The sequence below is a fragment of the Schistocerca gregaria genome, unplaced genomic scaffold, assembly GCF_023897955.1.
Source record: "Schistocerca gregaria isolate iqSchGreg1 unplaced genomic scaffold, iqSchGreg1.2 ptg000077l, whole genome shotgun sequence".
NCBI classification, from domain to species: Eukaryota; Metazoa; Arthropoda; class Insecta; order Orthoptera; family Acrididae; genus Schistocerca; species Schistocerca gregaria.
In genome coordinates, this window is record NW_026061710.1 from 26301169 (window position 1) to 26319451 (window position 18283).

An 18283-nucleotide genomic window follows, 5' to 3' on the forward strand; every position below is an offset into this window, starting at 1 on the left:
GAAACCTGGACAAAGTCTGTAAAATTAATAGCAAAGTTCCCCATGCGAATTAAACCAATGACTTTACGGCTTATGGATGTGAACAATACAATTAGTTTCTTCACAGTAGTATGAACACTCTGATAATATTTAAGAACGAAGTGATGAATTATGCAAATACTGGTTTGCAAGACACTTTAATTCTCTCATAAAGAACAAAGAAGTTTGTTAAAAGTTACTATGTGGGGCTATGTAATTTTGAATGTAAAAGACACAGGTCTTAAAAATGTACCAGTGTAACTTGAATTTCTAAAGATTCCCACGCATGAGAGTAGAGGACTCATCGCTCTGTAAATTGTGTTAATTGACTTGAAACATGTAAAAACGAAAAGTTCTGGACAGTTTTGAAGTTGAGTGTCAAGTTTGGAAGTTGGTAAGCGCTCTTTCGCCAACAATGAATGGATAAAGTCCATGTATACGCACACAATCTACGGGGAGTCGAAAAGCACTTGGTTCCTCAAGTTCCTAACTATTTGTGTTATTCCGTTGAACTTCCACTATATTACACATCTAAATGAGTAAATTATGGCTTTATGAATGTCTGAATTTGGTCAATTATGTGAGATAATAATTATAAAATTTCTGTTGTCCTTGGAAGCTGTAATGTAGGCAACCTGAAATTAATAACCATCCCAGAGCCCGGTACCAGTGTCGCCATCTTAGTGACAACCAGGGACATGGAAGACATGATTGAATACCAGTTACAGGAACAATTGTTATAATCGTTGTAACCAAAGTGCTCACATAACAAGAAGGCAAAGTCAGATTTACAGTATGCTCTGACTGCCTGCATAGTGACTTTAACATATTGAACCTTGAGTTACTGGCACTGCGTTTTCACTTGTTACTTCAATGTTTTTATTAGACCAGCTACTGGCTACAGATGTCACCCCCCCCCCCCTCCCCAGTCAAATGTATGTATTCATTCATGTAATAGGTTGTCACCCCTACACTGACATTTTTGTAGTATACCAGCAGTTTAAAAATGCTCCCCTGAGAACAAACAGGTGAAAATGTTTCTCTGTAAAACAATGACAGAAAAGTGGGGAACCAGCTGCACAGTCTCATTTTCGTTTCTTCATCAAACATTTTGGCGCATGAACGTACGCTGTTGTAACATGGAACATTGCACATCTTTTATCCAATCTCTCTGAGTTAAGTATTCATACTCCACCAAAATGGGGAACAAAAAGATGGCTATAGGGGTGTGGAAAACATGAAAATAATTCCCCCTACCACCCCCCCCCCTACCCCCCACCGTGACGATGCCTGGAAAAATCTAGGCTCCACTCACTCTCAGCAGCGGTCTCCACCAGTTATCTCTACCACTGCCACTGTCGCCTCTGTTCCACAGTGTCTCTCTGCTACTCTCTCAATGCAAAAACGCGAATATGTTCTTCCTTAATTCAGTTCCATGCAGTCAGACCCAAAGGACAGCATGTGGCTAAAAGTTACCTTCCCCACTATGTCCAGTCGATACTCGACTCGTCTCAGGAATATAGCACTATTTCTAGGATCAATATTTTTTATAGCTGAATCCTTAATGGTCTCGACATTCACCTCGACCAAAACAGATTCATTGGGCTGTAGGACAGGTTCCCTGCATAGATCACGGAGCTGATCTCTATTCGATATGAAGGGTTCCCATTGAGAAACTCAGTTGCAGGACTGGTCTTCCACCCACAGTAACAACTTGACCAGTATATTGACCCTGTCGACGAGTGCTAATGAACAGGCTTCTGTGGTGTTTGCAATCATAGAACTTCGTGAAATCAACAGATTAAATCTAGTTCCTTACTGTGTCATCTGTTTTTCAGTGAATTACCAAAGAACGAAGATCTGATCTACTGTTCAGAACCTTGGCTGCAAACCTCTCTGAATTCATCAATTACTAATTTTCAAGAGTTTAGTTCTCTATACGGGCAGCTGGACAAGATGACGTATCTTAGACAAATGTGTGTTATTGTTGAGTGGCCCTCCTTAGTCAATCATCCTCGTTTATGGACTGCATAGATTAGCAGCGTTTTCCTTTCTGGTATTTCTTCTTTGGTCCTTACAATTATCTGCTGGTGTAGTCTGCTGCAAGTAAGTTTCTCACCTCCAGTCTGGATCAATTTGGCTTGTATTCTGTTTTCACCTGGGCTTCCCTTCTTAAGCTATTTGATTCGTTTGGAAATCATGCTGTGTGCATTGGGAAAGGGGGGGAGGGAGGAGGGACGACAGTGGTGTGGGTCAGCCGTAGTTAGAATGGAAATAGAATCCTACTTTGGTTTCATTACAATTGGAGATGGTAGAAGTACTCCTTCCATCTTCTGGCGATTTCAGTCGTTTGCAACTATTTTACATCTTCGACAATATCCTTTGTAGCCTGTGAACGTTATAAGCATTACTGTGACACTGTCTGCTCTCGCCTGTTTCTGCCTCCACGATGATGTCCTTGATATACTTCCTCTTCGCTCTTCTCAGTGTTGTCAGGGTAGCTCTTGAAGCCACCTCAAATTGTTCTTAATTCTGCACAAGATTTGTCTCCAGCAAACCCCTTCTCATGGTTTTCGGTCTCTGTTCAGAAGGAATTAAAGCTTGTAAATCATTACACACATAGAACTGGTCACGTTATTGTAAAACTCCAACAACAGCGAAAACTACTCCACCAACAACACCAACTCCATCAAACAACTCAAAAAAAGCACTTCGAACTTTATCTCAACGAGCAATGCAGGAAGAATGATTCACAGCTCTTCCTTTCGTCTGTCGCAGCCGTCAGCCTGATCACGTGACTCGCCAGCAGCGCCTCTCGTGGCGCCTCAACCACTGTCCGTCCGACAAATTGGTTGTGTGTCGGTGTTTTGACCGACCGACCGACCAACTTTCACTGTCGGGCGCGACGCACCACTGGACAGCCGACCCAACAGATTGTGTCGAGTGTGCGTGATCGTGCCAACCACCCGACTAAAATTCATGTTTTGTCACAGCCGACGGAATTAAATAGTATTCTAATATACATGTCGACGTCCGAGGAGAAGATACTTTAAGGACTGAGTTTTTAAAGAAATTTAAAGACTGCTGATGTATTTGCGGCACATCGTGCGAGGAGTATTAACAATAGAGATGCAAGAAATGAGGCACCTGTTTCATTTTTTAACGAATACATATTGGTTTCTCTTTATGCAACACGAGGTTAGGTCTGTCGACCTTCTTTCTCTTTTTAGGTTTTATTTCCGATACTTATCGGAAATGAAATCTAAAACTGAAGTATCGACATTCCATGGACGTTAATTCATAAAATGTACTTGCCTCACTGTTATAAGTACTGAAAAATTCTAGCCTATATCCATGCCATCTGCCATGTAGTTTTTTTCAGTTCTAACAGTCGCTAAATGCTTCATTTCTTATTCATCTGTTGTATTTATTAGATGATGCGCGCCTCCACCATGTGTAATCTTTCTTCTTCGAATATGGGTCTCTGAAATTTACAGGTAATCTTGTTGTGCTACATCCACAAATAAATCAATAATGTTTTCACGAATGACTTTTGTTTTATTTATTTTGCTTTACCACGATGTATTTTCTCAGTCAACTATAAATCACGTTGCACATTTCAGGAACAACTTTAGTTAATAATTGTGGCAGCAGAAGAACACTGAATCTTACGTCTCCTGCCATTGGCGACAAATCGTAATGTACGTAGCTAACAGTCTCTCCTCGAAGTTTACAACCTCTGTCAGCACTGCAGTATTTTCGCTTAAGAATGGTTTTATGATGTTCAGCTGTTTCGTAATGCACGATTCACCCGTTTTTGCTTTTGTGAAAAACCGAGCGGGATCCCATAGGGCAAACACAATGAACTAAACATAAAATAAAGAAACTACGACAGCAGGCCCGCATTGTAATCACAGAGTTTAGTCGGTCGGGACGTGTGTAGGCTGTCATGGAATTGGTCGTCTGTCAGCCAGTAAATTGGTGGGTGTGCAGGGGTGTTATATACGCCCTAATTAACGCAAATAAAGTTCGTTTATACTCAAACTAATGACAAATGCGACTTCCCTGCTGTCCGACGCTGAGCTGCCTCTGCTTCCTTTGCCTCGTCTGACGATAGCCAACACAGCCGGATAAATGTTTTCGCTATGGCACCAATTTTAATTACTTGCTGATGAACAAAAGAATCGTTCGCAAAGTATGGCACACAGGTTTTTAGTGACGCCACATTCCGTGTGCAAATTGTGGTATCCATAGATATAGGCAAATATTAACTCCTATTTCGTAGCTGGAGGAGTAGCAGGTTAAAGTTTAACGTCCTGTTGACAACGAGGAGGAGCATATTCATGGAAGGATGGAGTAGGAAATCGGCCATGCCCTTTCAAGAGAACCAACATGGCATTCGCAGTAAATAGTTAAGGGAAATTACAGAAAACCTATACTTAACTGGCCGGACGCAGGTTTGCACTGTCAACCTCCCGAATACGAGTACATTTTGCTAACTACTGCGTTACCTTGCTCGATAATTTCATAGTAGTTTCGAGGAACGATCCTGAGCTTACAAACAAACCTCAACGAGAAATCGTGGTCAGCCGCTCAAGCGAACTTCCCTCAAGCATTGCCAGTAACTTCCCATTGGATGTCGCCAGTGATCTGTCGTAATTTTCGCATCGATATACTACATAATTGGTAAGGTATAGTATTGAAACACTTAAGTAAGAAACTTGTTACGAGATGTCGGAATCTGCTGCTTCGAAATCTGGTTTTTCGAGCTCTTTCTATCATTCAGTTACGAGGCCAGGTATCACTGTCTCTCCATCCTGATAGTAGTAACTTTCAGAGAATTCTGTGGTGAGAATCAACGTGTGAGCTGATACAAGAATATGGATTGTCCACAGCCACTTATGGAACTGCTCCTGCTGCCTTTATTGCGACTACATGTCTCCAACAGTTAGGCTTCGAAAATCAAGACAAGTTTTCAGTGGCAGCCTAAACTTCGTTGATTAGTTTCTATGTGGGCGACTTCATAGGCGAGTTAGATACGGAATCTGAAACTCAGAAACCCAGGTGACTAAGCTATCAGCTTCTGGATGGTTTCTACTGAGGAAATGGAACTTCAGTAGCCACAAGGTTGTGGAACAAATTCCAGTGCAGCACACAGAAACGTTTGTACCTTGTATTCTCATTGATGGAGAAGTAATAAAAACATTAGGAATCTTACGGTACCACAGCTCTTATCCTTTCCAGTGCCACTCGAAGCTGAAGAATCATCGGTGCTCAAAGATCGCCTGTCTACAACAGCATTCATTTTTGACCAACTAGGCCTTTTTGACCCATTAGTCACAAGATGGAACTGTTCTTGCAGCGCTTGTGTCAACTAAGCCTTGACTTGTATTAAGTCCTTCTATCCAACCTAGCTGATGAATGGAATGTCCTTTATATGTAACTGCCTTAACGAACTGATATTTTTATTAGCAGGCATGTCATTCCCTGTCCTCAATACGTTAAATTCGAAATTCCATGTTTCTGTGATGTTTCACAGTTGGCATATGATGCCTGTGTATACATCATATGTGTTCTTCCCAACAACAAGATTGTAGTTTCATTGGCTGTGGCCGAATCTCGTTTAGCCCCTGTCACAGAACTATCTGTTCTGTGACTGGAATTATGAGATGCTTTTCGTCTTGCTCGGCTCATTCATAATTTGGCCAGTGACTTAGACATTGTAAACAGTAGTGATATCCATATTTGGACGGATTCTCCAATAGTTCTCAGCTGGCTGCAACGTAGTCTCACGGGAAAACCTTTGTTGTCAACAGAGTCTCTGAAATTCAGGAAATGAGTTGTTTCCAACTGGAGACACATCAAATCAGAAGACACTCCCACTGATTGCTTATCACGTGGCATCAGCGCAGCACATATGGATTCACTTTTGCAGTGGTGCTCTGCCCCATCATGGCTATTCAGTAGTGACCTGGACTACAGCACTTGTCCTTCACTTGTGATAGGAGATGCGCCAGAAAGGGGTGTAGGTGTCTTTGATGTCTGTTATTGAGCTTAATGCTGAATCGTAGTGTAAGTATTCCCCTTGAAAGGAAACTCAAAGGATTTTGGCTTATGCACTGAGGTTTGTTAACAATATAAGGCGGCAACAAACAGAGGATAACTGGGCCACTCACCCCACAGGAATACCAAAACGCTATCAAAAGAGCTTTTGGTATAGTTGGTGATTGCGCTCGTGAGATCGCATTGTTGAAGGCCAGTTACGCGGTTATAAGGCATATGACAGGAACCGTAGCGTCTATATCAGTGTCAGGTGGTGTTCATGTTTGTCCTAAACTCTCTAGTGAACCTGTGCCCTTTCAAATTCCTCTTCCCCCTGTGGGTCCAGGGCAAGAATAGGCCAATGGTATTCCTGCCCGTCCTAAGTGGCGACTAAAAAGAGTCCCTCTCCCTCAAGAGGGTAGATTGAACCTGCATCCAGAAACGGTTCCACTACTTATATTTGTGGTGATTTGGTTTTTCACTTATTATGGTTTCTTCCTTCCTTTGTTTGGTTCCTTTCATTATCCTCCTCCCTCTTACTGTCTTCCCTCCTTCTCCTTCCCTCTCTTCCTCCTCCGTCCCCCTCTTCCTCCCCCCTCTTCCTTCCTCCTCTGCCTTCTCCCCCGCCCCTTCCTCCTCAGCCTTCTCCCCTGACATTCCTTCCTCCTCCACCTTACCCCATCCTTCCCCCCTACCTTTCCCTCCTTCCACCCCTGCACCCTTCCCCCATCCTTCCCCCCTCAACCCTCTCCTCTGTTCCCCCCTCCCCCTCCTCCTTTCCCCCCTCCCCCTCCTTTCCCCCTCATTTCCCCACTCCTTCCCCACTCCTCCTCGTGCTCATCCTCCTTCCCCCTCCACCTCCTCCTCCTCCTCCTCCTCCACTTCCTCCTTCCCCCCTCCCCCTCCTCCTCTTCCTACTGATCCTCTTCCTTCCCCTCTCCCCCTCCACCTCTTCCTACTGATCCTCTTCCTTCCCCCCTCCTTCTCCGCTCCTTCTCCTGCTCCTCCTTCCCTGGCCTCCGCCTCGGCGTTTGAGACAGTCTGCCCTCTCTCTCCCTCTCTCCCTACATTTTCCTCTCCTTCTTTCCTCCCTGTGTGCCTGAAGGCCGACCCACACGTTCACACGCGTATTCGGTGACGGGGTAACGCGTAATTCACCGCGCTGGGTAGACAAGTAAGGCACGCACATACCCCCTGGTATAGGCCGGGCCCAGGGAAACCTTCCGACCATGCCTATTGTTCCCTCTGTCCGTTTCTTGGGAGGTGTGACATGAGGAGGGAGTGCCCTTTGAGAGGGTCCCCACAAGGAAGGAACGCGCCATTGGAGACGTTGGCAATCATAAGGGGATTACTCCGCAATGGATATCTCTTCTTCTCTCTCGACTTCTGCCAAAAAGCGGAAACTTGACCAGCCACCAGTTACAAAAGTACTACCGCCTGCCACAAAGTTCCTCGTAGTTTCTAGATTTGTGGATGGACAAGATTTTTCATCTTTCAACCCTTTAGTTGTCCAGAAGAGCGTAGATGCCAAAGCTGGATGTGTAAAATCTTGTACCAGGATGCGTAACGGTACCCTGTTACTAGAAACTGAGAGCACCTTCCAGGCACAAAAACTGCTTCGGGCCACACTCCTGAACGTTCCCTGTCTGGGTGGAGGCTCACCGCACTTTAAATTCGTCTCATGGTGTGGTATACACTAGATCGATGGACTGACTGACGAGATTCAGTATTTCCTCGCTGAGCAGGGCATGACGGCTGTCCATAGGGTCATGGAAAAGGTCAACAATGACCTTGTACCAACCCGAACACTTTTCTTGACCATTGATAGTGTTCAACAGCTGCTGTGCATCAGAGCGGGCTACGAGGTTATTTCTTTTCGCCCCAAAGTCCCGACACCTACGCGCTGCTACCAGTGTAAGCGTTTTAATCACACTCGCCAGTCTTGTTTTAACGCGGCTAAATGTCACTTGTGGCAGGGATGTCCATGAGGGTGACCGTCCACCTCCATCTCATCATTCTGTGAACTGTCAAGAGTGACCATGCAGCATCCTCCCACGACTGTCCCATCTACAAGGAAGAACGCTGTATACAGGAAATTCGGGTCAAAGAGAAACTATCCACCTCAGCTCCTCGCAAGCTATTTGCTATTAGGAAGCCCACGCTGCTGCCAGCGGGGAAATATAGTACCGTCCTCGCCGCTCCTCGGACTACCAGGGAGTTATCGATGCACACACGCGATCTGATCTTCAGCACTACGGTCGTCCGTTCGGCCAGTGCTAAGACCGCCCGGTCGACGTCTCCTCTTCCTCCCGTCACCCCTCAGACACAAGCACCTTCATCAGCTTCTGCCAAGACGAAAACCCAGAAGTCAGATGCACGGGCCTTCAAGAAGGAACCGTCCAGTGCAGACTTCCTACGAACCTCGAACTCCCAGCTATCGACCAGTACTACCACTAAACGACCTTCCAAGAAGGCTCATAGGAAGCAATGTTCTCCTTCTCCGCCACGGCGCATTTCTTTTCTTGCTGCACCCAGCGGTTGCCGCTCCAAGCCGTCATCCGTTTCCCCTGGCCGCACCGCTGGTAGCCCAACATCTGGCCGTTCACCGTTGGAGGAAGCTCCCCCTCCCGGCCATCTTAACAAGATGGCCGATGAACCTATTGAACCAATGGACAATGACAATCCGCCTATTGATAGCGGCGGCAGTGCTCGCTCAAAGCCAGGCCCTCAGCGGCCTTTGAGGTGACCCCCTTCTTGCATCTTCTTTTTCTTCTCATGATTGCACTTATTCACTGGAATATTCGCGGCATTCGCTCCTACCGAGAGGACTTAAAGGTGCTGCTCCACTTGCACTGTCCGCTCGTCATAGCTCTCCAGGAAATGAATCGATCAAATTGCCTTGGCACACTATATCCTGTGCGTTTTGACCTACCCACTGCTGCAGGTATTTCAGCTAATGGAGTGGTTATGTTGCTGGTCCAGGATGATATTTACTACGATCCCATCACATTGAACACGGGCCTGCAGGCAGTTGCCGTCTGAATTACTCTCCCCACTTTCACTTTTTCCGTTTGTACCGTTTACACTCCTTCGTCATCTGCTGCTACTGGGGCAGACATGATGCAAATTATTGCTCAGCTACCTGCACCATTTTTGTTAACTGGAGACTTCTATGCTCACCATCCTCTTTGGGGCTCTCCAGCATCCTGTCCGAGGGGCTCTATTTTAGCAGACGTTTTGAACCAGCTCAATCTTGTCAGCCTCAATACTGCCGCCCCTACTTTTCTTTTGAACACAACTCACACCTATCCCCATTTATTCCTCTATATGTACTACCCAACTTGCACGCTGTTTTGAGTGGTATGCACTTTCTGCTACATATTAGAGTGACCACTTCCCTTGTGTTATCCATCTCCTGCATCATACCCCATCTACATGCTCAACTAGTTGGCACATCTCCAAAGCAGACTGGGGGCTCTTCTCTTCCAGGGCGACCTTCCAGGATCAAACCTTCGCAAGCTGCGATAGTCAGGTCGCACACCTCACGGAAGTCATTCTCACTGCTGCTGTATATTCCATTCCTCACACTGCTTCTTCTCCACGTCGAGCACCGGTCCATTGGTGGACCACAGCAGGTAGATACGCTATACGTGCTCGTCGACATGCTTTACGCACCTTTAAACGCCACCATACGATGGCGAATTGTATTAATTATAAACGATTACGTGCACAGTGTCGTCGTGTTATTAAAGAATGCAAGAAAGACAGCTGGGCTGCTTTCACAAGCTCTTTACAGTTTTACTTCTTCTGTTGTCTGGGGTAGCCTGCGCCGGCTATCTAGCACTAAGGTCCACTCACCAGCATCTCGCTTGACGGTCGCGAATGACGTCCTTGTGGCCCCTAAGGATGTCGGCAATGCCTTTGGCCGATTTATTGCTGAGGTTTCGGGAACTGCTCATTACCACCCTGCCTTCCTCCCCCGAAAACAGGCAGAGGAGCCTAGGCCACCTAACTTCCGCTCCTCGAATCGTGAAAGTTACAATGCCACATTCACCATGCGGGAACTCGAAAATGCACTTGCCCGGTCACGGTCCTCCGCTCCAAGACCTGATTCTATTCATATTCCGATGCTGAAGAACCTTTCTCTTGTGGGTAAAGGTTTCCTTCTTCGTACTTATAATCCCATCTGGATTGAGGGTGGTGTTCCCACATGCTGGCGCGAATCTATTGCCACGATTCTTACGCCTGGAACGGACAAGCACTTGCCTTCCAGTTATCGACCCATCTCGCTTACCAGCTGTGTCTGTAAGGTGATGAAGCGAATGGATAACTCTCGTTTGGTTTGGCTGCTCGAATCTCGACACCTACTTACCAATGTATAATGTGTATTTCGTAGGCGCCGCTCTGCTGTTGACCATCTGGTTACATTGTCGAACTTCGTTATGAATAACCTCTTGCGCAAGCGCCTGACCGCGGATGAGTTCTTTGATTTGGAGAAAGGTTACGACACCTGTTGGAGGGCGGGCATTCTCCGCACCATATTTTAATTCATGCATTTTTAATCGATGAACAGTTCAGGGTACGTGTGGGTTCTGTCATGTCCGTCGCCTTTCGCTAGGAGAATGGGGTGCCACAGGGCTCAGTTTTGAGCGTCGGTCTCTTCGCCATAGCGATCAATCCAATAATGGATTGCCTCCCAGCTGATGTATCAGGCTCCCTTTTCGTGGACGATTTTACCATTTACTGCAGCTCGCAGCTTACATGTTTCATGGACCGCTGTCTTTAGCGTTCTCTTGACCGTCTTTACTCCTGGAGTGTCGCCGAGAAGACGGTCTGTATTAACTTCTGGCGCTACAAAGAGTTTCTCCCACCATCCTTACGAGTCGGTAGCATTGCTCTCCCATTTGTGGAGGCAACAAAATTTTTAGGTGTTACATTTGACAGGAAACTCCTCCGTGTTCTCAGTGCTATGTCGTAGGGAGCGGATCGAACCGTCCAACTTCGCATATATCGGTCGATCGTCCGCTCCAAGCTGGATTATTGGGAGCTTCGGATACTCCTCTGCACGGCCGTCTATCTTACGCCGCCTCAATTCCATACAACATCGGTGTTGACGTCTTGCGATAGGAACGTTTTATACTAGTCCCATCGAGAGTCTCATGCTGAAGCCGGTGAATTGTCACTAACCTACCTGCGCGATTTGTCGTTATGCCTGTCGGCTACTGTCAATGCTGGACCGCCCGTCTTATAGGTCCTTATTTTGACGACACTCTCGACCGTCTATACGGGTTGTATGTCTCTGCCCTGATACCCCCTGGAGTACGCTTTCGTTGCCTCCTTCAGCAACTTAAATATACACTCCCTGCAACCTTTAGAGTGGGCGAGAGCCAAACGCCACCTTGGCTCCAGACTCAGGTTCGCGTTCACCTTGGCCTCAGCTCGTTCCCAAAGGAGATATCCCCAGCTTCGGTATACCGCTCCCGTTTTGTCGAACTTCGTTCGAAGTTCTTTAATATGACCTTCATTTATACAGATGGCTCTAAGACCAATGACGGTATCGGGTGTTCTTTTATTGTCAGGGCACACAGTTTCAAATACCGGCTCCATAGCCATTGTTCGCTCTTAGCAACTGAGCTATTTCCTCTCTACCAGGCTGTTCTTTACATCTGCCGCCACCGACAATCTGCTTATGTCATCTGCTCCGATTCCCTGAGCGCTATCCACAGCCTCAGTGATCCATATCCGGTTTACCTTTTTGTGCACCGTGTAGAACGCTCTCTTCAGTAGCTGGTGGACGACGGTTCTCCGGTTAGCTTTGTGGGTTCCTGGCCATGTCGGTATCCCTGGGAACGAAGCTGCAGATGCCGTGGCCAAGGCTGTGGTCCTCCAGCCTCAGACAGCTTCTTGTTGTGTCCCTTCATCAGATTGTAGCAGGGTCATTTGACAGCGCATTTTGTCACTGTGTCATGCCGATTGGGCTGTACTTAGGGACAACAAGCTTCCGCCCTTGAAACCTCTTGCCGCGGCTTGGACGTCCTCTTCATGCCCTTCTCGGTGGGAAGAGGTCGTTTTGGCCCGGTTACGAATTGGACACTGCCTCTTCAGCCATCGCCATCTGCTGACGGTCCGCCACGTATTAAAGTTCCGTCCAAATTTTAATACACTGCGTGTTGATCTTCGCCTGCCATGTACTCTGGATGCCATTTTAGCAGATGACCCAGGAGCAGGTGCTCACGTTCTTCGTTTTGTCAACTTGACAAACCTGTCTGACATTTGATTATGCAGTTTTTTTTAATCCTCTGCCTGTCTGTCTTGTATAGTATTGTCCCTTTTAGTTGCTGTTTTAACCTTGTGCCTCGCGGAGCATTCCTAACTTAGTCTGGGCGCTAATTACAATTACAATTGCAGTTGTGCCCCCTAAAACCCCCCAAAAAAATCCCTCTTGAAGGTGTGGCTGTCAGAATATGGGCGACGCAGGAAATAACTGTGTGCAATGTATATCTTCCTCCAGATGGTGCAGTACACCTGATTGTATTAGGTGCACTGATTGATCAACTCCCTAAGCCTTTCCTACTTCTGGGAGATTTGAACGCCCATAACCCCTTGAGGTGGCAGTGTGCTTACTGGCAGAGTCAGAGACATCGAAACATTACTGTCTCAGTTCGACCTCTACCTCTTAAACACTGGGGCCGCTACACAATTCAATGTGGCTCGATGTAGTTACTCGGCCATTGATTTATCAATTTGCAGCCCAGGACCTCTCCCATCTATCCACTGGTGATCACTTAACGACAGAGTGAGGTGGCGCAGTGGCTAGCACACTGGACTGGCATTCGGGAGGACGAAGTCTCAATCCCGCGTCAGTCCATCCTGATTTAGGTTTTCCGTGATTTCCCTAAATCGCTCTAGGCAAATGCCGGGATGGATTCTTTGAAAGGCACTGCCGACTTCCTTCCCCGTCCTTCTGTAATCCGATGCTGAGAGAACATAACGGCCTGTATAGTAGTGACTACATCCCCAACTTCCTGTCACTGCCCCAGCATCAGGCATACAGACGCCTGCCCACATGGGCTTTAAACAAGGCAGACTGGGAAATTTTAACCTCTGATGTTACCGTTGAGTCTCCCCCACATGGTAACACCGATCTTATGGTTGAGCAGGTGACAAAATTGTTTCTCTGCAGAAAAACGCGGTCCCTCGCTCTTCAGGGTGCCAGAGTTGTGAGGCAGTCCCTTGGTGGTCGCCAGAACTCTGTAAAGCAGTTAAGGAGCGTCGGCGAGCTCTACAGTGGCATAATCAGCATCCTTCCTGGAGCACCTCATTGCCTTTACAACAGCTCTGTGCCCTTGTTCGGCAACTTACCATGTGATGGAAGCAGGAGTGTTTGGAGAGAGAAATCTCGACCACTGGGTGCCATGTGTCACCTTCGCAAGTCTGGGCAAATATCAAGCGTCTTTTCGGGTACCAGACCCTAACAGGTGTTCAGTGTTAGGATAAATGGCGTATTATTTACCGACGCAAACGCGATTGCCGAGCATTTTGCTCAAGTCTCTGTGTCGGAGGCCCACTCTTCCAGCCAAGCAAATCGCTGCGGCAGATTTAGAGATGGGCAGAGCTTCTTCTCTGAAATCGGATCACAACTGGTCAACCACCGGGAAGAACACTTTCTTTTTCATGACTCACCACTCTCACACAATAAGTGAAAGGAAGTCACATCGCCTTTTTAATTCAGGTCACTAACCCTGAATTTTTATCTGGTTTGATCCTAGTTCTAAAGAACTTAAAAATAGTAAAAATTGTTACTGCCCTATTAATGGTGAGATATTAAAGTTTTAAACATCGTCTGCTGTAAAAGTTACAAATGTTGAAAATAATACTAAATGTTTATCAAGTGATACTTCTTATATCTTGCTACCTCAATTGGAAAAGTACAGTATACAAATTACAACTGTAAAATAGTGTGTCTGCTTTCATTTAGTCAGTATTACCATATGTGTATTCAAAAAGGAATTTATAAATAAAATCTGACCCTCTTCAGTCGATGTCTCTCCTCAGTGGATATTTGTCGTGCTTTTAAAAATATTCGTTAACAGGGCACTGATGTTGCTCCGATGCATAACGCTTTTGGAACAAATTGATACAGCGTCGGCCATTGTAATTTTCTTGTTTCTCACCAGTTTACGGGATCGCTGTTTCTAGGCAAATATCCCTCCGCTAAATATTTATCCGAGTCTACAATTGCCGCATTTTGCACGTGGTGCCTTTCTTGGTTTCACCAAACTCATTCCAGGTTGCTCTGGCATTACAGTGGTAAATAGTTCAGAAATGAGCTGTGTTCTTGTTGAACAACCAACGCTTACTTCTCTGCAATAGCTTTCATGCTGAAAATCCTTGTTTGAATCGGAGGTCCAGTAACGTAACTTTGCCTGACCAGTTCGTTCCTGGAGATAACGCCAAAGCACTCAGATAACCCTTTAAGGAAATTATAAACCAGTGACTCGTTCTTGAGGACATTCTTTCTGTCCTTCAGATTCCAATTGTCGTTCCATTAATCTTGGCAAGATTCTCGTTTTTGAATGTGACAGTTTTGAAGACATCTCTTTGGTCACCTGACTGAAACTTTCAAAATCAGTAAAGGCTGTTGCATTATCTCCCAGGATGTATGTTATAAGTTTAAGATGATAGATTTTTGACCGAAAACAGCGAGGCAAGAAACTGAATCGCAAATTGTCAATTTTCGTTTTTTTCACTGAATAGTCATTTAAGAGTGTCGCGTATCGTTTGGTGTTGAAATGAAACTAGTCATACTTCTACAAATGGCAGAACAAGTAGTGCATTTAACGCTGTATGTTGGTGAAACCAAATAAGTCACTGACTTGTTTCGTTTCAACAGATATTGCTCGCTCCTGCGGACAGCCTGTTTTCCTTCAATAGTTGACATCCAATTCCTTTGTTGTGGCACTAATAGTCGCTGTTAATGCTCATTGCGCGACAGTTGGTTGTACTACCATGGCTCCAAAAGAAGAATAGTACTGCAAATTATGGAGGAAATAAGGTAAAGGCAATCTCTGTAATTGCTTTTGTACGAGCTATGTTCGAGGGAAAACAGTTAGAGAATCTTGCAGGTAAATATCACTCGTCCTTGTAACAACCGTAGGAAACTATAGATGTAAATGTCAATATTACCAGAAATATCATTCTTGTATTATTAATTTCATTCCAGCTGCAGAATTCAATGTAATGCCTCAATTGACGTAATTCAACGTAATATTTTGACGAAATTCCTTGATCTTTCTCTTTCACAAGTAATTGTTGTAAACCACTGACAACTCTTAATATCTATTAGAGTTGTTCACAGTCAACAAAGAGATGTAAATTAGAATAATGTTACTACGTAGCCAGTGTTTCATGCACCGGATCTGAGGACGGCCACGTTTGCTCGTTCTAATGCCATTAGCTTGCTGTGTCGCCTGGACGAAAACACTGTCATTTGCTATAAGACAAAAGCACATTCTGCGTAATGGTACTTTTTAGTACTGTACTGTTACTTAGTAATGAGTTTATTTATGATAAAAATAAAAAAATGTAAATTATTTCAGATACATAACAAACATCAAACACACATGTTAATGTGGCAGGGGGGATGTTAAGGAGTGGTAATCTAATGGAAGTAAAGGAAACCAAGGAGAGATTTAGGTGACAGATATCGTCCAGTAGAGTGATTCTTTACAATTGTGATTCTAAGATGTTGTACACATTCAAATTGTCCACAAGATGCACCAGGCACCCATTTTAATCTGAAGTTTAGTTGTCATTATCGCTGGAATGAAATATGAGCTACCAGATCCATTTGGAGGTTACAAACTGCCGTCGGTCCTGCCTGGTGAATGGAAGAGGAGAACAAAAAACAAGTTACTTTTTGTGGCCAGACATGAATAGTCAAGGTGAGACTACCTTCAGAAAGTATCAGACTTGGTTGTGAAGTTCTTATGTCGGATAATTTTGTTTGACAAGTAGTTCCTCAGGTGTGTTCCATACAATATGACCTTTTTTTCATGGTTCATTTGACTCTCTACTTGTGTATAGTATGAAATGTATTATGATACAGGAGTATACCAGATACAGGAAGTATGCATACAAGTAAAGCTGGAATTGCAGACCTAGTTATGTAGAATTGGGACAGACAAGGAAGCATGGTCTGTTGCCCAGTCTACATTAATGTACATTAAAATACGTATCACTTAATGAATCATGAATCAGGTCGTAAGTATGACATCCATGTAAATGTATAATCTAACCTGCAGCCCAGTAATTCCATCAATTCTAAAAATTTAGAGCAGCCAACTAAAAGTCGGACACCAGAGAAACTGCATAACACAAAAAGAAAAAAAACATCCATTTGCAAAGTGAAGGTACGTAAAAATGCGGTAGGTTCACTACTTAGAAAACAAGAATCGGTGACATTCATCTGTAGGTTAAATTTTCTGTATCAGCCTAGTTACACACCAGGTTAATTACAGAAATAGGGAAAAGACGTGATGAATACTTTAAACACACAGGGGCATATACTGTAAAATGTTGGCCAGACAGAGCACCTTTAGAATATGATAAAAGTAATATGTGGAGAGTACCGAAGTCAGTCTAGTTTAAGGAACCTATCTTGAAGGCCTTCACCACATTAATGGAGGCATGCAGAACATTTTACAGAGCTCTAGGAGGTAGGGAGAGGTCCAATTTTAAATATATATAGTTACTGACAAACATGACTCGCTACTTAGAGAATAGGACAAATATACTGCAGTGAAGAAAAATAAGTAGGCATTAAAGAGCTATTTCGAAAACTAGCCCCATAAAGAATGACACATACGTAACACACAAGATGGACATATTTTGCTCCATGTGTTTTATTGAGCTCAAATGACCCATCTTCTCACAGATGGTTGTCGGACCTTGGCTTTTCTGTACAGACTGTTTTATACGGACAATTGAGCAGTCGGCAGGTGATGTTTAAAGTGAGCGTCGTATCAAAAATCTAGATGCCAGTCATTGAATACTGGCCCCTATTGTGACTGGGCCAGAGGTGGGAAAACTTCAAACACATTGGGCGTGGGGCCTGAAGACAGCATAATATATCACCAAAACTGTTTCCTCAATAACAAAGCAATTTGGAAATGTAGATGGTTAAAAGGTGTTTGGTTTGACTTTTGTACATGGAGAGAAAAGTTGTTCATAAATTGTATGGATGCCACACAGCAGTTAAGTGCTGAAAGACGCATAAGGGGAATAGTGTTAAGGTAGGGAGAGAGGGCTGGAGCTTACCAACAATGCTATTCAGTCGGTACATTGAACAAAGAAGTTAAAAAAGATGAAAGGAAAACCTTGGCTATGAAATTGTCAGATGACACATGACTTGGAAGAGCAGTTGAACACAGTGGATAGTGTCTTTGAGAGATCATAAGATGAGCAAGAAAAGTGTAATGGAATGTAGTCTAATTAAATGAAGTGACTATGAGAGAATTACACATAAGGCAATATATTGTATAATAGGATGCCATATAAATGTGGTATTCTCCCGTGATCGTATTTTAGACAGCTGAATAAGATTTTAGGTATTCAACCTAAAAATTTACAGTAAAAGTTTTCTCTTATAAGATTTGTTGTACATGATCCAGAACAGTTCATGAGAAATACTGATGTTTTAGCAGTCTCCTGACTGGTTTGATTTGGCGTACTGTGAACTCCTCTACCCCAACTACATAACCTCACAGTATAACACCCAGTTATTTTCTGGACATATTCCAATCTCTGCCATCTCCTGAAATTATTACCTCTGTAGCTCCCCAAAGTATGATGAAAGTTAATTGTTAGTGTCTTAACGCATGCCCTTTCATTTTGTCCCTTCTTGCCACTGTTCCTGTGGTGAAACTCTTCATTTCTTACCACAGCAGTTCACTGAATTTTAGTCATTCCTCTGTAGAACCAGAGGCCAAATACTTAGAATTATATGAAAGTCAATTACACATTGTGATAAACCAGAAAAATAAATTTGTGTTCCAAAAGTAAAATTCCCCTCCCCAACTGCTTCACTCCCTCCTCCACTAGGAGTTTTAGGACCTCGTGTGCCTCCAGCATTATTGGATTGCAGGTCTCCCAATAATTTATTCAACTCCTAATTTTCATTGCATCACCTATGTGTTCAAACTCTTCTTCTGTCATGTCATCA